General features: G+C 40.9%; 1 non-coding gene across 1 annotated transcript; it reads right to left on the reverse strand.

Moving 5' to 3' along the window:
- Nucleotides 1–2,704: 2,704 nt before the first annotated feature.
- LOC112915419 (U6 spliceosomal RNA) lies at nt 2,705–2,809 on the reverse strand. The gene has a single exon (XR_003234061.1). It is a non-coding gene; the product is annotated as a U6 spliceosomal RNA (small nuclear RNA).
- Nucleotides 2,810–24,649: the final 21,840 nt, after the last annotated feature.

Consider the following 24,649-nt stretch of genomic DNA (forward strand, 5'->3'; position numbering starts at 1 on the left):
CCAATCCAGCCCCCGGTCTGTTCAGATAAATAAAGTTTTATTGGAACACAGCCACCCCTATTTATTTATATATTGTCTGTGGCTGTTTTCCTGCTGCAACATCAGAGTTGAGTAATTGTGACTGAAACCATGACCCACAAAACCTAAAATATTTGCTATGTGGTCATTTACACATTAAGCCTGCCAATCTGATCTAAGTTTAAAAAAATCTAAGAAAAAGTAAAAATTCTCCAGTACTACACTGTTTCCACCACCACCGAACACTTCTTTCCCAGAGTTAACACAGCTAATAATCCAAGTGGAGCCTTCCAGGCTGTTCGTTATACATTCATGTGCACACATACATATAATTTTCATTTAAGTGATATCACATATAATATGTATTGTTCTGTAACTTGCTCTTTTCATATGATACATCTTTAGTTCTTTCAATGCCATAGAGAGGTACCTCATCCTTTTCAGTGACTGCACAATATTATACAGTGAGGATTCAACCAAAATTTGTTTAACATAACTGTCCTTCCATAGGGAATGAGATTTTCCAATGTTTCATAATTATAAGCAATATAACAAAGAATACTAAATGTTCACCTATGCACAAATATGCACAGGTGAAAAATATTTTAGTAGAATAAATCCTTAGGAATTGAATTACTGAATCAAAGGGCATGCCCTTAAAATTTTAATTTTGATAGCATCAAAATGCCCTTCAGAAAAAGATATCAACACTTAAACTCTTCCCAACTGGGTATAAAATTGATTTGTTTTATTAAGCTTTGAATCCACACACAATATTATCTATTCTTATTAATTTCAGTCACTGTGGTAGGTGAAAAACATATCTCATTATTTCATTTTGCCTTTCTCTGACTGAATGAAGTTGATCATATTTTAAAGTTTCTTTTGGCCATTTGTGCTCCTATGAATGGCCCATTTTCAGCCTTTGTTCATTTTCTTTTTTAAGATTTTATTCATTTATTCATGATAGACATAGAGAGAGAGAGAGAGAGAGAGGCAGAGACAGGCAGAGGGAAAAGCAGGCTCCAGGCTGGGAGCCCGACGCGGGACTGGATCCTGGGACTCCAGGATGATGCCCTGGGCCAAAAGCAGGCACTGAACCGCTGAGCCAACCAGGGATCCCCCTTTGTTCATGTTCTAAAACAAAGTTTGAAAATGCATATTTTGCTCATTCTACACAGCATTTTGTAGTTCTTGTAATTAGTTGCCAACATTTAGAAATTGGGATATTTAACATATTTTAAATCCATATTTCTAGCTTCTCCTGGATATTTGAAGGCTCTCCAGCATTGGGCCCTCAATGGCAATAAGTGGCTGGAACAGAAGAAAAGCTCTTTTTTCTAGTGGAGTAGGTGCTGTCCTGCACCTCATGTCCCTCTTCTCTTGGAACAGGTCACTGATCTCTTCCAATGACCTGTCAAGTCCCTAAAGGTTTTGCACTTCGGTTTTGCAAACCCTTTTCTGTTTGGTCCTTTATCTTTTTTTTTCCTTAATGATTTATAGGAGCTCTTTACATATGTAGATATATGCATGCGTCTCTATTATGCATTAAAATATTTTCTGATATTAATTCCCTTTCTTAAAGCTTTGTTTATGCTATCTCTTGATAGTCAGAAGTTTTTAAATCTTCATGTAGTGAAATCTATCAATTTATTTCACTTAAGAACCACTAGGTGTTGTAGTTGCTTAGGAAGGTCTCCCTTAAGTCGGGTTTATAAAAATATAAAAAATACTATTGTTTATGCTTTCCTAAAATGCTTATAGGTACACAATAATATTATATAGTTTAGTCCCTTCCTATTTCATGTATAAATTATATTTTGTATGTGTTGTGATAGCCACCTGCCCTATTTCATTTTTAGACTGGTTCATCATTTGCTCACTTATTTGAAATGCCACAAATAAGAGTACACCATTCTGTGCATCTTTCAAAACTAAATAGCATATCTAGAGGATTATTTCATGTTGGTCTACATAGATCTACCTGATTTATAATAGCTATATTAATGATTATCCATTTAAATAAGTATTTAGATTTTGTCTAGTGTTAGGCCACTACAAAAAGTGGCACAATAAATATTTGTTTCATATGCATCTGCATGCCTGATTCTCAGTAGAATCAACTCCTAAGAGTTGAATTATCAAGTTTAAATGTATGTGTACTTCGGAAAGATATTGCCTAATTCCTTGGAAGATAGTGAGGCTTATACTCCCACCATCAGCATTCAGGACTGCCTTTTTCCAGCCTGTGTATTATCTAATTTACTGATCTTGCAAGACCATCTGATATATCTGGTAGATGAAAAATGGTGTCCATGATTTTAACTTCTATTTCTTTCATTTTCAATGAGATCAATCATCCTTTTATGTGGTAGAACCACTTGTATTTATATATATATATATATATATATATATATATATATATATATATATATATATTGCTTATTCAGGTCCTTTGTATATTTTCTAAGATCTTTTTCTTACTAGTAAGCTAATGCTTTACACTGAACTATGAGGTCCTTCTTTTAAGCATTGTTAGTATTTCTTTCTCTAATTTTTAGGCTTTCTGCTGTGTAGAAATGTTTTTAACAAAGTCATGTGTATTAATGTTTTCTTTTTATAGCTCTCAATTTTAAATATTTAGAAGGAACTTCCACTTCTCTCTCTCTCTTTCTCTCTCTCTCTCTTTAATATGGAATGCTTCACAAATTTGTGTGTTATCCTAGTATAGGGACCATGCTAATCTTTTCTGTATCTTTCCAATTTAATATATGTGCTGCCACAGAGAGCATCCTTCTATCTGTTAATATTTGTTCTAAAAAATCTCCCATACAGGACACCTGGGTGGCTCAGTGGTTGAGCATCTGCTTTTGGCTCAGGGTGTGATCCCGGGGTCCTAGGATCGAGTCCCATATCAGGCTCCCTGCGAGAAGCCTGCTTCTCTCCCTCTGCCTATGTTTCTGCCTCTCTCTGTGTGTGTCTCATGAATAAATAAATAAATCTTTAAAAAATAAAAAATAAAAATTAAAAATCTCCCATGCTAATAGTCATTTTTTTACATTTAAATTTCTAAGTCAGGGATCCCTGGGTGGCGCAGCGGTTTGGCGCCTGCCTTTGGCCCAGGGCGCGATCCTGGAGACCCAGGATCGAATCCCACATCAGGCTCCCGGTGCATGGAGCCTGCTTCTCCCTCTGCCTATGTCTCTGCCTCTCTCTCTCTCTCTCTGTGACTATCATAATTAAAAAATAAATAAATAAATAAATTTCTAAGTCATTTGTAATGGCTTTGGTGGCAAGTTATAACTTTTTTTCAGTTGTCCCAACCATTTAGTAAATAATCTCTTACCAACTGCTTTGAAATTATCATATATTAATTTCCTTAAACATTTGGGGCTACTTCAGGACATTTTATATCATTCCAGTAATTGATCTATTGGTTTGCCAAAGTCAAACCTTTTAAATGAATGTGGCTTCAAGATACAGTGCCATGAATGCTCTTGGTTCTAAAAGAGACACAAAGTTCTGATTTCATCCCTGACCTCTTAAAGACAAGAAAGAGATTGCTGCCATGGTAAACTCATGAGCTTCCTCTCATCTACAGCCCAGTGACTAGCTCCAGGCTGGCCATCAGTGGCACTTGGAGGACACAAGATTAAAAGATAAAGGTGTTGCTAGAAATAGAGGGCCTTGAGGAGATCTCAGGCCATCCCCAGATCCTTTCTTTCCCAGTACAGAAGACTCTGTAAAGACTTCTGATACATATATTCATATGCTGTAGGCAAAAGTGTCTTGGGACATTCTAAATTCAGGATCACTATTTGATATCTCTTGTTTTGGATCTGACAACAGGAATACCTTAACCTGTTTATTTCATCTCCAAAGCCTGTGCATAGTATCCTAAGCAGCAGAGTCACCACATCACCAGGCTTATGTCATTTGTATGAATACAAGAAAAAAGGTAAATATTTTGCTCCCCCTTCTCAAAATAAGAGCAGAGTAACAATCCACTCCACCACCACCCCCAGATAATTGGCTTTAAAATACCTCAAAGAGAAAGCAAGATTAAACATTTAGCTGCTACCCTGTGGGGAACTCTGGAAAAAAGTCACACATTGTGCAAGATTTAATTTTCTCCCATTTCCCCCTTAAGGTCTGACTTCTATCTCACTCCCAACAAGGTGATAGAAGATAGAAGAATAGCTTCCCCACAGTTGTGGGGCGGGAGCGCTGAGAAAAACTGAAACAAAAGCACCCAAGTTGAGCTCTTTCAAGAAAATCAGCAAATGACAAATAACATGAAAGATAACAGCCAGCAACTGACCTCCGGCAACCTGAAAAAGATCACACGGATGTCTGGCAGCTTCTCTGCCTCAGAACAGAACTCAGACACTTCACAGAGCTGAGAAACACAGTGTAACCAGTGCTGAGCTTTTCCAGAGGTCTGTTGGGAGTTTGCTTCTCCCTCCCTCCTTTTTGGGGGAGGTTTTACTAAATTCAAAGTGTAAAGATTTTTTAAATTTATTAAATAGAGAGATTTTAAAGATTTTTAAAAATTTATTTGAAAGAGAGAGAGGAAGTACAAGAAGGGGAGGGGCAGAGGGAGAGGGAGAAGCAGACTCCTTGATGATCAGGGAGCTGGAGGTGGGTCTTGATTCCAGGACCAGGGGTCATGACCTGAGCCAAAGGCAGATGCTTACCCAACTGAGCCATCCAGGCCCCCCAAGGTGTAAAGCATTTTAGAACTGGTTCTGTCAACTAGAGGGATTTAAGTCAAACTCAAAGTCTATAGAGTAAATCATGTTTCTCATGTTAAAAACAAGACAACTGGTACCAAATGGAATCACTTGTGCTAAGCCCCTGTCACCAAACTGAGACTTAATTACAGTTTCAGCTTTCCCAGAAGTGGAATCTTAAACTCATCAACCAAGAATAGAATCACCTGACCAGCACTAACTAGGTCATCTGTCTGATAGACTCCTGCTATCTCCTAAAGGAAAGTAACCGTGCTTTAACCAACCTGTATCTTTCCCCAGTGTGACTTCCTCATTCCTGCTCCCTTCTGTCTGTAAAAGTCTTCCATTTTGTACAGTTCCCCAGAGTTCCTTTTTATTTGCTGGATGGGATGCTACTCAGTTCATGAATCATTGGATAAAGCCAATAAGATCTTTAAAAATTACTCAGTTGAATTTTGTTTTTTAATGTTTGATATAAATATACATCTAGATAGATGATAAATGGATGGAGTGGTGATATAGGTAGATAGATACAGATAAATAGATAAAGAAATAAGGGATATACATCTAATTTTTTAGATGCATCATTGACTGGGGAGAAATATGGAAGAGTCATGAAAATAATTAGAAAAAAGGAAGAAGGAAAGAAGAAAGGGTGCAGAGGAAGTTCTATGAACTGTTGAACTGCTGTGTGTGTTAGTAAAAAATTAACAAATTGGATTTTAATCATCAGAGGTTAATTTTACTCAACAACATAGCTTTCCTTAGTACTGTTAAGTATTTTAATCCTACAAAATGTATAAACTTTAAAGATGAATAGAATAAAGGTTTATCAGTGAGCTTAAGACTCAAAATGATGCAAATACACTGGAAGCTCCCTTCTCGTCCCTCCCCAACTGCACTCTCTCTCCCCCATCCCCTCCCCATCTCCCACTCCCAGCTCTCTGGAAGTTGACAGTTATACACACATATTTACCCCCTAAGTACAGTTCTGTGTGTCCATATAAATGTATAGTATTCTTTTGTATGCTTTTAAGCTTTTGACATAAATGATATACTTCATGTATTCTTTTGTAACTTTTTCGTTTTAGTTCAACATGAAATTGATCATTATTTTCTCTGTCTAGCTCTGGCTCATTATCCTGGCTGATTTGTAGGATTACATTATGTGACTGAACCACATTTAGGTTGTTTCCACATTTCAAGCTTTTATAAACAATGTTGAAACAGTCTTCAATACAATACTTTGAACATGAGTGTGAACATTTTTCTAGGGTACAAGTATAGGATTGGAATTTCTGGGTCAAATAACATAATTTTTTTATCCTCTCCTTACTATTTTCTTGATTTACCTATATATCGACCAAAAAATGATTGCTAGGGAATGCATATAAAAAATGTTTAACTCAATGGCTTATGGAATTCATTGTAGGGACTGTCCATCCTCATCTTCATGTGAAGAATTGTGAAATTAGAAACTTTGAATTATAAAGTATTTTGGAACATGACTGAAATACACTGCATTTTTTTGTAATACAAAGCAAAACATGAAATCCTGCTATTCTTTCCGATTGTCTGACATGTCTTACCTAGTCATTTCTCCAAGCCATGCTGTCATTCAACTATGAAAATAGTATTCAGTCATTTTTAAATGTGTCATGGAGCATAGCACCCGTGAGCCATCCCTGAAGAAACACCTCAGGGACTAAAACCAGCAACTGAGAGAAGAAAAGAAATAGAATGGACAGAAGAAGGACATGTGGTGAGTGCTGAACCCACTTAGAAAGATCCAAAATTACAAAGCAGCAGTAATTATGGTTCAAAATGTAATCCTACAAAAATATTGTACAAGTAACACTAATGCAAAAACCTAAATGTGGAGAAACCCACAAAGGTGGTGGTAAATGGCTTAGCTCCTGTCTTATATGTACAGGATTGAACAGATAACTTCTTAAAGGTCATAAGCAATTTCTTTCCTCATTCTACAAATATTCCTTGAGCATCTACTGTGTGTCATGCCTGGTGCTAATTACCAAGAATACAGTGACAGAAAAAAGACATTGTCCCCATTCTCCCACAGCAGAAGTATAGTAGTAGGGGAAACAAACATTAAATGACTTATACAAAGGGGCCCTGGGTGGCTCAGTTGGTTAAGCATCTGACTCGATTTCCACTCAGGTCATGATCTCAGAGTTATAAGACTGCTTAAGACTCTCTCCTGTCCTCTCCCTCTGCCCCTCCCTCTTTCTAAAAAAAAAATGACTTCTACAAATAAATAAAAGTAGAGTGATAATCTGATAGACAATATAGAATGAGAGTATGTGCATGGGGGGTACACACTAGGGGGAATGTGTATCTAGTCAAGGAAGCCCAGGAAAGCTTCTCTGTGGTTTCTCTCCTTGAGCAGAGACTTATAAGATGAGGTCACATGAGATAGGGAGACAGGGGAGGAGCAGGCACAGCAGGATAGAACCCAGCATGTTCCAACACCAGATCAAAGACTACACCAAACCAAGAGAAGCGTCAGGGATTGAGGGATTGGCAATAAGCAATACAACAAAAAAGTCATTAAATACACAAGAGTTCAGAAAATTATTTGAAGTCATGAAAATGTCCACTTTGTATCTATCATTGTCCAATCATATATACCAAAAATGACATGGTCTATCCACTTTCCTTAACAAATAAGTGACAAGGAAAAAAATTAAAAATATATCAACTAAATGCAACATATGGATTTTCTTTGGATCTTGGTTCAGGAAATCTAATTGTACCATGACACTTATGGGACAATCGGGGAAATTTGGACTGTGACTGGACATTAGAAGACAGGAATTCATTGTTTTTCCATCTGATAATGGCACTGTGGTTACACCAAAAATAAATGAGTCCTCATGTGTTAGACATTCTGAAGTGTTTGGAAACTAAATGATAAGATGCCCATTAGAATAGTCTGGCATGAGGGAGGGAAATCGAGACAGCAGAGATAAGATCAGGTGTGCTGAGAAGCAGAGGAGCATGGTGAAGTTGTTGTGCCCAAGATTATGTATCCAAGAAACCACCAAGGAGCCGACACCGATGCAAACGCACGTGGGGTTTTACTTACAAGCTCGAGCTTGGGTCCAAGTATACTCCACACAGCAGTGCAGGGGCTTGGATCCCGAAGTGGGTTACAGCTGGGTTTTTTATGGGCTGGTCTAGGAGATTTTCAGAAGGGGTGGAGGAATTTTTTTCCATTCCAATATGGGGGAAAGTGGGGGGGGGTTTCTTAAGATCTGATATGGGATTCCCTGCCAAGGGCATTCTGCAGTTTTTCCTGTAAAGTTCAGCTCTTATTCACAGGGGCCTGAGATGGCTGTACTTGTGCTAATACTAAACTTGAGGTGGAATGGCCTTAATTTTCTCGGCCTCCACAAAGTGTATGTGGGTTAAGACTATCTTGTTCTGCTTCTTTTTTTTTTTTTTAAGATTTTATTTATTTATTCATGAGAGAAACAGAGAGAGAGAGAGAGAGAGAGAGAGAGGCAGAGACACAGGCAGAAAGAGAAGCAGGCTCCATGCAGGGAGCCCAACGCGGGACTCGATCCCCGGTCCCCAGGATCATGCCCGGGCTGGAGGCAGGCCCTGAATCGCCAAGCCACCCGGGGATCCCCTCTGCTTTTTACAACAGATTCTTTAATTCCTTTACTGTCTTTCTCTGGCTCTTCTGACATTAGGTTGTGTTTTATTTTGTTTTTTCTTCCTTGGTTTGACTGTAGCTACTTATTTCCAGTTGATAGGTTTTGTTTTCTTTATTTCTTTTATTTTTTCTTTATTTTTTAAAGTTCTTTATTTTTTTAAAGTTCCATCAGGTGCAGGGATCAAAGGAGGGAGAGCCCATCCTACTTTCTTCTGCTACCACGTCAGCCCAGAAGTCATCTCTGCAATAGCTTTCAAACACGCCCAGACCGAAATGGAATTAAGTGGGCACAAGGTGATAAATTAGTAGCGTGGGTATGTTGCCGACCTGGCACACACCTACTTCCCTCTTCTGTATGAAATTGAAAAGAGAGTTATGGGGTTGACCACATGGAAGTAATAGCAGCCATTCTGGGTTGTGCTAGGGAACAGTCTAGACTGAGACAATAATAACAATTCTCCTGGGTGGGAAAAGCAATCAGATAAAGTGAGGCACTTGCTGATACTTACAAAGCTCTTTATCTGCCTAAATTATTAATGACCTAATGAGTGCTTACAAGTAGGGACCAATCTCACCACTGCCCTGCCCTGTATCCCAGAGAATTTCCCTTTAACCTCGGTAAAGTACAGGATGATGTCTGAATCAACTGAGCACTGGGAGAGGAAATGAGATTGTAAATATGAAGTACTATGAGGAAGAATTAGGCCTCTGTTCTTGGTGCTTCTTCTTCTTTTTTTTTTTTTTAAAGATTTATTTATTTATTTATTTATTTATTTATTTATTTATTTATTTATTTATTTATGATAGACATAGAGAGAGAGGCAGAGACACAGGAGGAGGGAGAAGCAGGCTCCATGCCGGGAGCCCGACGTGGGACTCGATCTCCGGACTCCAGGATTGCGCCCCGGGCCAAAGGCAGACGCTAAACTGCTGAGCCACCCAGGGATCCCCTCTTGGTGCTTCTTTTTGCACATAAAATGAATTGGAAAATCTGTTGTTCATGATCTGTAGCCTTAATGGTGCTTATAACACCACCTGGGGGTGCTTACAACCCTGACATTCTGTTCCCCTCCTCTAATTTCTTTTTTAAGATTTTATTAATTTATTCACGATAGACATAGAGAGAGAGAGAGGCAGAGACACAGGCAGAGGGAAAGCAGGCTCCATGCAGGGAGTCCGAAGCGGGACTTGATCCCAAGTCTCCAGGATCGGGCCCTGGGCCAAAGGCAGGCGCTAAACCGCTGAGCCACCCAGGGATCCCCTGTTCCCCTCCTCTAAATAAGCGTTCAGATTCAGTTAAGCTAGCATTGGAGTGCCCATGAGCTTGGCGGTCAAGTTTCTCAAAAATATTCTGTGGTGCACACTCATAACTCTCTTCTTTGGCCTCAAGTCATTCTTGGAGTCTCGGATGGGTCAGACACTTAAGAGAGTGTTCGATTCTTTCGAGCCAACAGGTGACTGGTCTGCTCCAATGTAATGAGAGCTAGCACCTTCTAGGTTCCTATATGGTCCAGGCCCCATCTTAGTCTTGTTAAAATCCACGTCCTCTAATGCTAACAATATTGTAAGGAAGGTGAGAAATTAATAAGGCTTGGGAATGTTAAGGAATTTGTCCAGGAACACACAGTGATCTGGCAGCATATTCAGAATTCAAGGCCAGCCTTCCTGACCTGGAGGCCTGAGCCTGGGGCCCCGCAGGAGCTGCCCATGACCTTGGAATCAACCTGCGCTAATTTTCAAGTCGTTTTGTATGTAAAAGTAAGAATTGCTTCAAGGCTTAATTCAGCGACTAGAAGATCAGTGGACCTGACAATAGGTGGAAGGAAGGAAGGAAGGAAGGAAGGAAGGAAGGAAGGAAGGAAGGAAAGAAGCAAGGAAGGAAGGAAGCAAAGAAAAACAGAAAAAGAAAGGAAAAAGTCCTATCAAATGATGACTTACTCCTCTAAGTACCTAACCTTCTAATTTTGAGGGAAACTTCACCGTGACTCTGCATAAGATCACAATATTCTGTGCTGATGGGTTGGCCGATTTGCCCATGCCCCTCTCCTGACCGTGTGATAAGTACCCATGGTTTCTCGAGGAAGACAATGCTTTCCTCGGACTTTCTTGGCTCACGTAGCTTGGGCAAAGCCTTGGTCCCGTGAGCAGTCCTCCCCAGGCACCAGGACCCATGGCCCCAGCATGAGCCCGGGTAGAGCATCGTCTGCCCGAGCCTGACCACCCAGCTGGGCTCCAGGCCTGTGACCTGCCTCCTGCCTGCCAGAGGCTACCAGGCATGTGCTCGGCTGTTGTGCGGTTCCTCTTTTTGACTCGAGCCCCCAGTCTTTGGAGGCAAACTGCACAGTCTTTCTGTCCGTGTTAAAATCCTTGTCTTCGGTGGAAAATCCCTCCAGCACACTTGGTGCTTTCCAAACAAAGATATCACTTGCTATACAATTTTTCCATATGGCAAGTATTTCTCTATTTTCTCTTATCTCCAATCTACATGTACTTTTCTTGTCTTTATTAGGTTTAACGTGTGTTTTGCATCTTAGAGTCTATTCTGTTCTCTTCCACGGAACAGAGGGTGTTTAATAAATTCTTAATAACAGATATGCTAAGGGGTGGCTAAAATGAGATGTTAAAGGAGATGTGGCAAAATTCTATTATTCCAAATTCATATGTATCTTTGTGCTTCCAAACATTTTACAGCGGCATCTGTATTACGATATTCCCAGTGAAATGAACCCTGATAATTGAGTGAAGTATATATATCAAATTGAAAATGTACTAGGCCTTTCTTGAGGGCTTGGGCTTTGCCTTTTTAAAATTTGTTTCCCTGTCTTTTCTGCTAGAGCTTGAAAAAGAGGGACTCAGACAAAACTGTGAGGCTGATAATATGAGCTATGCGACAAGCTGTCCACATAGAGCTCTATGAGCTACTAATAGCTATTAGCTCAGGAAAAGATGAAGTCACCAGGAGCACTCTGCTTAGCGGGCTCCTCTGTTTTAGGACTGCGCTGGGTCTAATGTGAATAATGATATGGCTTCCACCTCTAGGACCTGTCCTCCCAGGACCCCAAAGTGCTCTGCAAATGTTTTCTTATCGATTTTCATAGCTCTGATGCGGTGTCCTGAAGGCACCAGAGGAAGCAGTGTAGACGAAGGGTTGCAAGTCAATGGAGAGACCCAGCTCAGCTCCACTGCCAGATTGGCTGTCCCCCAGGAGGGCTGGAGCCTGCCCTTCCCCACTTCCTCCTCCCAAACAAAAGAAGCCTTTGCAAATAAAAAAATGCAAGGTTTTTATATGCCTTCAACATACTCACTTCTCAAAAACATTTTTAAATGGCTGTTATGCCTGTGGAGGGTTATATTAGGATGAGGATTTCCCTCTCTGGGGAAAAAAAAAAAATTTCCCACCATTCAGTCTTTCTTTGTATCCATGACACAATGGACAATGGCAGACACTGCCGTTCAATGAGCACTTTTGGGGGTTGGGTAGGGAAGCAAGAAAAGAAGGAAAGGAAAATTTTTAGAAACCCAATGGAAATATTTCCTTGACTCTCGTCAGCTTAAAATACATATATTTTGACCTTTTGGAACAAGTTAAAAGAATAAATGTCTAAAGCATGCAGCCTCCTGACCTGTTAGACCATTGAGTTTTCCTGATCCAGGAATACAGATCAGTGAGGCCTTCCCAATGTGGCCTGCTTGAGCAGAGAAGCCAGGAGGCCAGTGACAGCTTTGCTCAGTGAGAGTCCGGCTCCTGACATTTCCTCCAGAGGCGGCCACAGCGTTGGTTGGAGAGGCCCATTTGGTCCTCAGGGAAAGTAGAGCACCCTCGTGGTTCTCCAGAAAATTCCTTGTTGTGGGAGCCATCCATGCTCTATAGAATATTTCGCTGCATCTCACACACGCCACTAACACCCTTCCTGAGTCGTGCTTGTCAAAAATGTCTCTAGACATTGTCAAATGTCCCCTGAGGGCGAAATCATCCCTGGTTGAGAAACACTGTCCTTTATCAACCACTCTGGAGGGTTTTAAAAACTAAACTTTCCCCAAGAGTTGGCGGTTGTCAACTGTTACCAAAAATGCTATTGTTCCATGGGGAATGAACCAGAATATAAAAAAGAAACTCAAGATGCCACCGTGTCCAAAGCACTCGTACGTCTCTTAGCAGAAAGTGGCAGTCCCACTCAAAGAAGCAGACACTTTGACCAACCTTTCCAAGAACTGAAAAAGGCCTTTCAAACGAAAGTGTTTGCTTCACTACCTAAGGCTCTAAAGATTAAGAATTTTTTCCCTTCTCTCTAATTACAGGTGTCATTAAGAATTGCCTGAAATGTTGCCCTAGCAATCAATTTCAAGATGAAATGCTTTGCCCTTAAAAATTCATTGGGATGACAGGATGGCTTACTGATTGACCAAGCAAATTGAAACACATTATAATCATGTTACCACTACTAATAATTACCTGTGAATGACTAAATTATAGATTTCCAGTAAAGGGTAAACTTAGATTTCTTTGCATTTTAATATTTTTGGTTGTTGGCATTTGAAGAAAAAAAAGTAATCGATCATCAAAGGGCTTTTTTAAAGTGACTGGATTTATTTGGTTTACAAGCAGTGTGAGGATCACTAACCTGACTGTTACAGGTATTCATTAATTTACTTACCATTGCCTTTCCTTTGAAATGTTCATCTCTGGAAACAGTGCAGTTCCCATGAACTGAGTTACTACCTGCAAATAGATCTATCCTTTACAGGAAAACAACAAAGGTGGTATTTTTTTTTAAGAAGTTACCTGGCACAGGACATTGCTGGTACAAATATTTTGGCACTGTTGGGGCCCCTGGGTGGCCAGTCAGTTTGGTGTCTGACTCTTGATTTTGGCTCAGGTCATGGTCTCAGGTTATGGGATCAGAGCATAGGGCTCGGAGCTCAGCGTGGAGCCTGTTTAGGATTCTTTGCCCTCCTTCCTCTCCCGCTACCCCTCTGCCTGATTTTGTATGTGTGCACTCTCTCTCTCTCTCAAATAAATAAATAAATCTTTAAAAATATATATTTTGATGCTGCATTAGTAAGAGTATATACAGCAAGAAATAATGGGACTACAGGAAACATTTTTTAAACAGAATAAAACAAAAACTATAGGAAGCCAGAAGTTGAAGCCAAAAGCCTTAAAAGCAAGCCCCAAGTAGATGAAATATCAGTTATATGCCATTACTGGAGACAAATTGGGAATTAAGTCCTTTATTTCTAATCACAGACCTTGCAATCTAGGTGTTATTCTAATTTTACTCGACCTAAAATAGCGTGATATGATGAAGACAGCCTAGGTCTGGAGTAAGTGAGGGTTTCCAATGCCCTCTAGCTTTGTGACCTAGGGCAAGCCCCTGGCAGCTGCAGGTTTGCCCTGAAATCCCTGGTGCCATCTCACAGATTGTATGAAATAGTCTGTGAAACGTGATTGCATAAAGAATAGCAACCCTGGGTTGCTCAGTGGTTGATCATCTGCCTTTGGCTCAGGGCATGATCCCAGGGTCCTGGGATCAAGTCCCACACAGGGCTCCCCACAGGGAGCCTGCTTCTCCCTCTGCCTGTGTCTCTGCCAATCTCTGTGTGTCTCTCATGAATAAATAAATAAAAATTTAAAAAAAAAAGGAAATAGCAAAGCAATTCCCGGCCAGGCAGTGTCCTCCCCTCACCCCCACGCCCTGCGCACTCCCTTACACACACACTGCCCCGCCACAGTATTTTGCAATTCTCATCCTATCAACCTTAGTAATTCCACTGGTCCAGGCCAGCGGGAAATGGTTAGGACATCCAAGGGAGTTAACTGAAGGGAGAGATTTGTAGAGGTGGGATGTGGGTGGTGGGAAATAGGAGGGGAGAGGGTGGAACCCCGCACCCCCACCCGGTGTAGGAGGAGTAAGAAGCTGCCACCCCTCCTGAGCCTGATAGGGACAATTTGAACAACCGTATGCATGTGCACCTTACTGCAAGGTGGAGAGAGCTCCCTGCAGGAGGGCTCATGAGCTATCAAGAACAGCCCCATGGTGAGGCCAGAGGGAACAGGAGAAATAAACACCCTGTGATCCTGTGCACCCACCTGAAGTCAGGGAGGCCGGGGAGAGTAGCGCGCAGAAGCACCATCCCAGTGCACAGGCCGGGGCAGAGAATGCATGTGTGCAAAGGACAGAATGACTGGCGCGACCATCCTGTAGGTGGACAGAGGTTCTCAGACACCACCTCTGCTGCCACTGGGCCCCAGAAAAGGTGTTTTTCAAACTTTTCTCCTGCCTTCCCAAATTTGTTTGAAACTCATCCCCTTCACATGCCATTTATCAGCTGCAAGTACCCCCATGTCTCTGACCGTGTAATTCTAAAGTGACGTGACCTGAACTTGACATCCAGGGCAAGGAGAACCTCCATTCACACCTCTATCTCTGCCTGACCATTTCCCTGAATCAGGTTTGTAACTGGGATGATGACCGCTTAAAGAAACCCCTTTCTTTCTTTCTTTTTTTAAGATTTTATTTATTTATTCATGAGAGACACACATAAAGAGGCAGAGACACAGACAGACGGAGAAGCAGGCTCCATGCAGGGAGCCCGATGCGGGACTCGATCCAGGGACTCCAGGATCATGCCCTGGGCCAAAGGCAGGCATCAAGCCGCTGAGCCACCCAGGGATCCCCCAAGAAACCCTTTTCTGGAAATCTTTCCCACATGCACCTTGGAAATCACCATCAAGCTCAGACCACTCTATTCCAAAATAGTTCCCATCTGTAACATGGCATTAGTTAGGATATTCTGAAAAGCAGGGATCAAGACAGGATTGAATGGGCAAGGATTTGGGAGGGAAAGTATGTGAAAAAGAAATAGGAAGGGGGTAGGAAAGACTGAGAGAGCCATCAGACCACAACACAAATCTGCCCTCACCTCAAGGAGTGCGGGAGCAAAGATGGGGTGGAAGTGTCCTATACCACCAAGCAGGACATCTGCAGAAAACTGTTGGCGCGTCTGTGAGCCAATGTTACCCGACAAAGGAGCCCCATGGCTCTCAGGACCAGATCTGCTTCAGCATCCTCAGGGCACTAGATCTGGTCTCTGAGTCACCAGAGGGAGGTGTGGCCTCAAAGGATACACTGGGGGATGTCAACCTGGCCCTTGGCCACTTGTGCTCTCTGTAGTCTGGTGTCCACAACAGGCGTTCTCAGGGGTGCCATCATTGCACTTTCAAGTCTTCAATTTGGACAATCATAAATAAGTGCATTGGGAGATGGTGTATGTGGATTAATATTGTTATCGGGCATACACACTGCAAGGAGGGAGGTTCAGGATTCTAATCAAAGCTCTCCTCCTAAAAAGTACCATAAACCTTCAATTGTCTTCATCTTTAACTGGCAAGAGAAAGTTGCTGTGAATGTGCTAAATGGGCTGAAAGGATACACTCGAAGACCAGATTTTAGCGTACTTTTATGTCAACTCTACAATCACTATCCATGTTGCGGCACTGTTGGATTTATGGGCATTGTGGATTGTTCATATAATGTTATCACCTTTTAATACCCAAAGAGATGTGCCCTATTTTGTTGCCCACATTGGAACTTTCTATTTTGTCTGCACTTCTGCACGGATTTTTTTAAAAGATTTTATTTATTTATTCATCAGAGACACAGAGAGAGGCACAGACCCAGGCAGAGGGAGAAGCAGGCTCCTTCAGGGAACCCGATTCAGGACTTGATCCCAGGACCCAGGATCACTCCCTGAGCCGAAGGCAGACACTCAACCAACTGAGCCACCCAGGCATCCCCTCTGCATAGATGTTATTCATCCTTTCCAAGCTTTCGGCTTCTGCTGTCCTCTCCGTTGTTTTTCTGCTTCAAATCTAATTTTTAGTCTCTATCTTTACCAGTTTCTTACTTCTGCTTGGTTTGGAGTTTAATGTGCTTTCCCTTTTCTGCTTTCTTGATGTGGAAACTTTGACATCAATTTGTGAGACCTTTTTTCTTTCCAAATGTTAGCCTTTCCAGCTGTAAATGTACCACTAGCACTGTGCCTTGCTAGCTGCAACACAAAAATGATATATTGCCGTTCACTTCAAAACATTTAAAATTTCCTTTAAGACTTCTTCTTTGACTCTCGAATCATATATAAGTGTGTTATTTAATTTCTAAATGTTTAGTAATTTTCTTTTAAATATGTGAAGGTTTGTGTTAAGGCCCAGAATGTGGCCAATCTTGGTCAACATTCTGTGTACCTCAAAAAAGTATGTATTTTACTATTAGGTTCTATAAATAAAAATGTTCCATAAGTGTCAACTAGATTGAGTTAATTTATAGTGTTTATGTCTTCTTTATTTCTACTGATTATTTTCCTACCAGTTCTCAGTCACCGAGAGAGGAGTGTTTTGATCCCCAACCATAACGGTGGATTTGCCTACTTTTCCTTTCTGTCCTATCACTTTCTGCTCGTGTATTTTGAAGCTCTCTTGTTCAGTGCCTACACCTGTAAAATTCCTATATATTTTTGGAGACTTGACCCCTTCATCAAGTCATGTCCCTCCTTATCCCTTTAACATGTCTTGTTTCAAAGTCTGCTGTGATATTATCATAACTGTTCCAACTTTTTTAATGTTTGCACCACATATATTTTCAACCTTCTGCTTTCAACCTATCACACCTTTCTATTTCAAGTGGGTCTCTTATAGGCAGCATAAACTTCAGTCTTGTTTTCTCATCAAATCTAATATTCACAGCCTTGTCATTGATGTGTTTTGACCATTTACATTCAATATGATTACTGACAGGTTTGATTTAAAATCTATCATGTTTCTATTTGTTTGCTATTTGTCTCATTTGTTCTTTGTTTCTTTCTCCCTCCTTCTGGCTGTCTCTGAGGTTAATCAAACTTTTTAATTATTCATTTTATTTTCACTATTGAGTCATTATTTATAGTTGTTTTGGTTTTTTTTTTTTAAAGCATCTGCTGGCTTTTAATGAACCTCTTCCCATGTGGTTTCAAGCCACCAGTATACAGCCCCCCAACACATACACCTCTCATGTTCTCTTCTGTTCTTTTGCTAGAGAATTTGGCCTGCACCGTGACAGGCTGCCCAGCGGAGCCTTCCCTTCCCCAGGACTTTGTAGCAGACCCGGATGGACCACATCAATGACAGAGCACTAGATTCTTGCTCTGGGCAGTGTTTACCCATGTCTGCTCACTGACCACCGTCGGCAGTTTATCAAGATGACAGCCGGGCAGAAGCTCGGGTTCCTCTTTAAGTGGTAATGCCTCACACCAGCCTTCCTTGGGTGATATTTGCCGAAATTGGTCCAGTGGTGTTGCTCTGCCTCTGGCATTCCCCAGCCTCCCACATCTGTGACTGTGGCTCCCACAGATCAGAAACATCCGGGTCTTCCAAGTAGGTGGCCAAGATGAAAGAACATACCTGTTTTTTAAAAATGTTGTGGCTGCCCTGGTGTTCACAAGGTACATCTTTAATTAATCAGAGTCTACCTTCAAATAATATTATAGCATTTCACACGTAACATAAAGACCTTACAACCATGTACTCCCAACCCCTCCCCTCCCATCCTCTGTGCTACTGTGGTCACCTGTTTTGTTTTTCTATATTCTGCAAACACATCATCTGTTGCTACTATTTTTTTCTCAACATTCCTCATTTTCTTTTAGAGCAATTAGAAAGAAGGAAAACATTATTTTTCCTTTATGTATTTCATTTCCCATGGTCTTTATTTCTTTGTGTAAATCCATGTTTCGATCTGATATCATATTTCTTCTTGCCTGAGAACTCTCCTGAGCATGTCTTGTAGTGTAGATGTACACTAGAGACATGTAGTGTGGACCACACATTCTCAGTTTTTGTTGGCCTGAAAAAATCTTTATTCTTCATTTTTAAAACACATTTTCAGGGGGATCCCTGGGCGGCTCAGCGGTTTGGCACTTGCCTTTGGCCCAGGGCAAGATCCTAGAGTCCCGGGATCGAGTCCCACGTTGGGCTCCCTGCATGGAGCCTGCTTCTCCCTCTGCCTGTGTCTCTGCCTCTCTCTCTCTCTCTATTATGAATAAATAAATAAAAATAAAAAAACACATTTTCAATATATGTAAAATTGCAGGTCAATAGCTTTTTTTCTTTCATCTTGTTAAAGATGTCTCTGGCACACCTAATTTCTGACAAGGTGTCTACTGTAATTCTTACATTTGTTTCCTATATGTAATGTGGTCTTTTTTTCTCTGCCCGCCTTCAGAGTCTTCCCTGCCTCTGTGTGTGTGTGTATGTGTGTGTGTGTGTGTGTGTATGTGAGAGAGAGAGAGAGAGAGAGAAATTTAATTTTTTATTTTTATTTATTTATTTATTTTTATTAGAGTTCAATTTGCCAACATATAGCATAACACCCAGTGCTCATCCCATCAAGTGCCCCCCTCAGTACCCGTCACCCAGTCACCCCCACCCCCTGCCCACCTCCCTTTCTACCACCCCTTGTTCGTTTTCCAGAGTTAGGAGTCTCTCACGTTCTAATTCCCTCTCTGATATTTCCCACTCATTTTTGAGAGAGAGAAACTTAAATGATATGTTTAGGTGTATAGGTTTTTTCTTGATTTTGCAGCTGGTTGTTTTCTGTCTTGTTTTGTATTTATCTTGCTTGGCATTCTCAGAGCTCTTTGGTCATGTGGTTTGGTATCTGCCATTAACTTTGGAAAATTTGGCAACAGTTGCTACTTCAAATATTTCTTCTGCCCTTTCTCTCTGTAACCTCCTTTTGGGATCCAGTAACATGTACATTAGACCTACTGAAGCCATCCCACAGTTCTTGGATTCTCCTTTTTTTTTTTTTTTCCTTTTTGTGGTTCAGTTTACATCATTTGAGGCATTCAACTAAGTAGGTCAAGGTGACCCCAGTCTGACTCCTATGTAAGTGCTAGCTCCCTCAGAGAAGGGGGACTGGCTTGTTTGTTGCAGGCTTCGTGAGGAGGTGCTACACCTCTGGCCCTGCCTGGCTCAGGCCCACTGCAGCCCACCTCGGTGCAGCAATCAGCATGGCCTCACCTCCCAGGACCTGGGGTAACAGGAACTACCGCAAGCATGTCTGTCCATGCTTCTGCCACTTGCTGTGCTATGGGTAATAAATTGCCTTGCTCTGATCCACATGTCTATTGTCCACTTTTGGCACTTATGGTGTAAATCACACTCATGATGAGGAGGGGCTCTTCCTGACAAGTATATGGTATTTTGTTTACTTCTGTATTGTTTGTCTCCTGTCAGAATAGAAGCCGAAAAGCCCTTTTTTTTTTAAACAGTTATTCATGTGACCTATCATGTTCAAGGCATCCTACTGATGGGATGAAAAAAATGACTGGTTGAATGTCTGCCTCAAAGTGGTGTGATTCTGGGAGGAAGAGGAACTCAGATCTCAAACCACAAAGACCCAAGGAAGCATCCTTAATTCTCATTATTGTGAATTCCTTAAGCTTAATATTATCCTTACATTATCCCTGATATTATCTTTGAATCCTACATAGTGTCTTGTACATAATGCTTTATATGGAAACATACAGTAAGTCCATCAATAAATGGTAAACTGAGGTTGCAGTGTTTCCTGGGCTTTGGTCCTAGGATGAATCATACAAAAACAGTTGATACTGGACCATTATAATTCTCAAAAATAGTAGCTAGATGCAGTTCAGCTTAATGCTAAGCTTCTAATAATTATCTTTAAATCCCTTCTTGAAAGAATCCTAGGCTGAGAGCCAAAGTGCTGAATTTAAAAGATAGATTTAGTACTAAAGATTGAGAATTGAGAGATGTGGATTTCCATTCCAAATATATTCCTCTGAAACTTTTTTGTCACAACCTCTTTGGCACTTCGTTACACACCTGCCCTGAAGGGTGAAGAGACAAAATGATACAAAATATGAATTTGAAAAGATTATAGGAGTCATGAGAAGCAATGCTGTATCCCCTTATCTTGGCTTTTTACACAGGAAATAAGGCATTAATAACCACAATACATTAATGGGATGAAAATTGCCACAGCTTTTAGAGGGTGTTCGGCAATATATATCAAATCAAATATCAACTGTGAATGTGTTCAGCAGCAGCCACTTGCACCTCCAGAATCTATCCTATCAGAAATGTGTGCCCTGTGCACATAGAGATAACTTTACCAGGATGTTCACCGCAGTACTATTAATAGTGGCAAAATCCTGGAAGCAACCTACATGCTCATCAGTATAGGAATGGTTATAAAATAAACTGCATTATAGCCATATAACAGAATACTATGGAACTCTTAAAAATAATGAAGGTAATGGCTATTTCGTAAAAGCATATCCAAGATCTAAGAAAGGAAAACAGACTATTGCTAAATATATAAATAGTATACTAAACACACCTCATTTGTATTAATGTTTTGAAATGCTATGTATGTGAGATATTCATTAAGCCAAACTAAAAAAGTTGTTGAGAATGTGTGTTTATATGTGTATGTGTGTGTGTATGCATGTATGTGTGCTTAGAAAGAGGAAGGCAAGAGGATCCGATTAGGGTTTGATGGGGAAAACAGTAGCCATTCTGAGCACAAAGCATCTAAGACAGAATCAGACTTCATGACTGCTACAAGAGCTGGAGGAGGAATGGAAGTCAGGAAAGCAGCCACCAAAGGTCAGAGAAGACCACAGTGGAGTCTCAGCCCAGGCACCTGGAGGTGAGGGTAGAATGCTGGGGCCCACCGCACCCACAAGGCAGGGGTCCCTGGAAAGGGCTGCAAAAGCTACTGTGTCCATGAAGTGGGACTTTGTGGAAAGGTCTAAGAACCTGCCTCCTCTGCCCTAACAACTCACCAAGTGACGAGTGCGGCCCCTATTGCCTTCCATCTTCCAGATCTCATGAGTCTTTCTCTTGGGCCAATTCTAACCCAGAGCCAAACAGGGCAGGGAAATGCCCCTCAGCCTCAGGAGGGATGGCAGTGCTAAGGCCGAGGTGAGGACAAGCCATCCTGTACTTTTTTACCAAACAGATTTTGATATGGTTAGAATCTGGGAAGAATGTACTAAATCACGTCATCACAAATAACTCCCAGAATTCATACAGTCCCCCACATTGAACAATCACTTGGGAGAAATTTTTTCTAATGCAATTACCAAAAATGTGACCAGAGTTCCTGTTAATTAATATCTCTTTATTTTCATTTGAACAGAAATAGATCCCAGCAAATTGATGGGCATCTATTCAAATGAAATCACTAAAAGCCTGCTGATAGCTGCATGCAGAGAATTGTGAATGCCTGTCATCGTTTCATATTTATGAGACATCAAAAAGCAGCATACTTTGCCTGCTATTTTCACTCAAAGTGAGAAATCCACAAGGGGCTTACCCTCAGGACTGTTTACCGTATATGGAGTCTTGCAATATCTCTCTTCTGGACAGTCTATGTTTCTTGACATCAAGGCAGACACGTTTATTACCTATGATGGCCACGTCCTTCCTCCACATTGGCACCGCCCCAATTTAGCTCCAAGGCTCAGGTAAATCGTGATGGATCCCAGGCAAACCTGGTAATTCCATATCAGGAATTGGTTTAGCAGTGGCCCAATGAGCCCTGAAGGGAAGTCGGTTGGGGAGGCTTGTTGGAAAGGTTTTTCTCAATCATTCAAAGGGTCCCAAGGAAGACAGTTCCTCTCCTATCACCAGTCCTTATCATGTCTGGATGTGATACCTGGGACAGCTGTGGTCACCTTGAAGTCATGTACATGGTCTTGGGACAAAGCCCCATTGGAGGGCAGTACAACAGAGAAGATGAAAGGAACTGGTATCTGATAAGATTCTAGAGTTACTGAGGTGCCATCCCCCTTCTTTGGATTTCCAGGGACTTTGTACATTCAATGTTTTTTGCTCTAAGCCAACTGACTTGAGATTATTTGCATGTCAAAACCATCTTAACAACTGATAATAACTGATATTATTAGATAATAATATCATAACAACTGCTTTTATTAGAAGTCCTTAATTATGACCATGGGTCGGCTTTGTAATAAAATTTAATGATGACGGCAGTGTTAGGTCATATTAAAAACTGGATTTCCCATTATGTCAGCCTCTTAGTTTCCATATTCTATTACTTGTTCCTTTATTAAATAATGTTACAGCTAATATTTTCATTCTGTCATGTTATGATTAGTTGCTAATTTTAATCCGTTTTCAATGGATTTAAATGAAACCAGTAATAAAATCAGGTTCAACTCCAGGAGGAAACACTGGAGGAGCACCAAGGTGGTCTATAAGAAATTGCATATGTGCTGGTGCAAGCATTTATGCTGTCTCAAGGTCACTAGGGTTTTACCAAAGCAAGCTGAAAAAAACCACTTCTCTTTGAATAGTTGAACATGTCTTACTGGTTTTTCACTGGTTTTATTAGTTGTTTTTGCTTTTATACTTCCTATGAATAGGCTGCCTCAGTAATAAATGAGAACTTTTATTTGGAAAAAAAGATTATTAAGGTAACATCTTTTGGGACATTTGTCTTCTTACCATTCTCAGAATACATTTCATAATGATTTGTGTATAGTATGTGCTTAATCAATGTGTGAATGAATGAATGAATGAATGAAGCAAGGAACTAACTGATTTTGTAATAAGACACAAGGCTATTGTTTCTCTACCTCTGCTACCTGTCAGTTTAGTAAGTGTCCAATCTGGGCTTGTAACCTGGCCTTGATACTTACCAACTATGAGTTTCAGGAACATTACCCAACATCTTTAAGAAACTTGAGTTTTTTTCATCTACATGATGAGGATGCTAGCAAATATTCTTGCAGAGGATTGTTGTGGTGATTAAACAAGTTAATGTCTGCTCTCTGCCCCTGAACACACACACACACACACACACACACAGACACACACACACACAGTAGAAATCATAACAATATCATAATCTCAGGTTCAAGAAATCCTGTGTTTGGGGGCACCTGGGTGGCTCAGTTGGTTAAGCATCTGCCTTTGGGTCAGGTTATGATCTTGGAGTCCTGGGAATAAGACCCAAGTCGGGCTCTCTGCTCAGCAGAGAGTCTGCTTCTCCCTCTCCCACTGTGCTCTCTCTCACTCTCTTTCAAGTATCTTAAATCTTAAAAAAAAAAAAAAATCTTAAATCAGAAAGAAAGAAAGAAAGAAAGAAAGAAAGAAAGAAAGAAAGAAAGAAAGAAACCCTGTGTTCCAAAAAGCGGACATGCTCAGCCTTTTGGGGTTACTGTGTCTATCCCAGAAAGCAGAGCAAGAAGGAGTGGGTTCTCTGTAGACAGCAGCACGGTGCATTCAATCTCTCCTGGCTCATATTCCATCTTCTCTCCCAATCTGCCTCTGTGAGACAAGAGAATCAGTCACTCCCTGCTAACAGGATAGAAGGACCAACATCAGTGGCCAAGCCAGGGCCACATTCCAGCCCGGGCTGCTACCACCTACAGCAGAAAGATGCGCACTTAGGTTATGTTAGCCCGGCCAACATTGCAGCATCTAGGCTAATGAGATACAGTAACCTGTAACCTTAGAATTCCCACATCAGCACTTGTCTGATGTAATATTGAAATATTTCCACTCAAGATGCCAACTTGAATAATTTAAAGACTTTAGTGCCTGGTGAGTTAATAACCTGCAAATTATTAACATAATCAGTCAATTCTAGTTATCAAAGGGTCATCTATTTTCTGCTAATCTTTCTTCTATATGAAATTATAAAGAATGTGTTCCAGAGGACCCTACCCTAAAAATCTATGTGAGACCCCCTGATTTGTGAGCTGAGTCCTCACAGTGCTCAAAGTGGGGTCCCTGGCCTGAGAGCATTAGCATTACCGGGGAACCTGTCAGAAATGCATATGCTCATCCTCACCCCAGACCTACAGAATTAGAAATTCTGTGGAGACCCAGCCATCTGTTCCTTAACAAGCCTCCAGGGGATCCTGGTGCTCATTCAAGTTTAAGAACCTCTGTGAGAATGGATAGGAGGGAATTAGCAGGACAAGAAATAGCTCAAACAGATCCTGAAAAAATAAAATCATAATTATAACAACTTAAAACCAATTTATAAACACCCGAACTCTCACAAGGGAAAAGGAATAAAAAATACCCTTTCCTTCTGTACAAACTCCCTTAGGGACAAATATTTTATGACTTAGTATTTAATGATGCCTAAAGCATTTAGGTTAATTTATAATAAGCTAA

Source organism: Vulpes vulpes, chromosome 16 (assembly GCF_048418805.1).
Source record: "Vulpes vulpes isolate BD-2025 chromosome 16, VulVul3, whole genome shotgun sequence".
Classification (NCBI taxonomy): Eukaryota; Metazoa; Chordata; class Mammalia; order Carnivora; family Canidae; genus Vulpes; species Vulpes vulpes.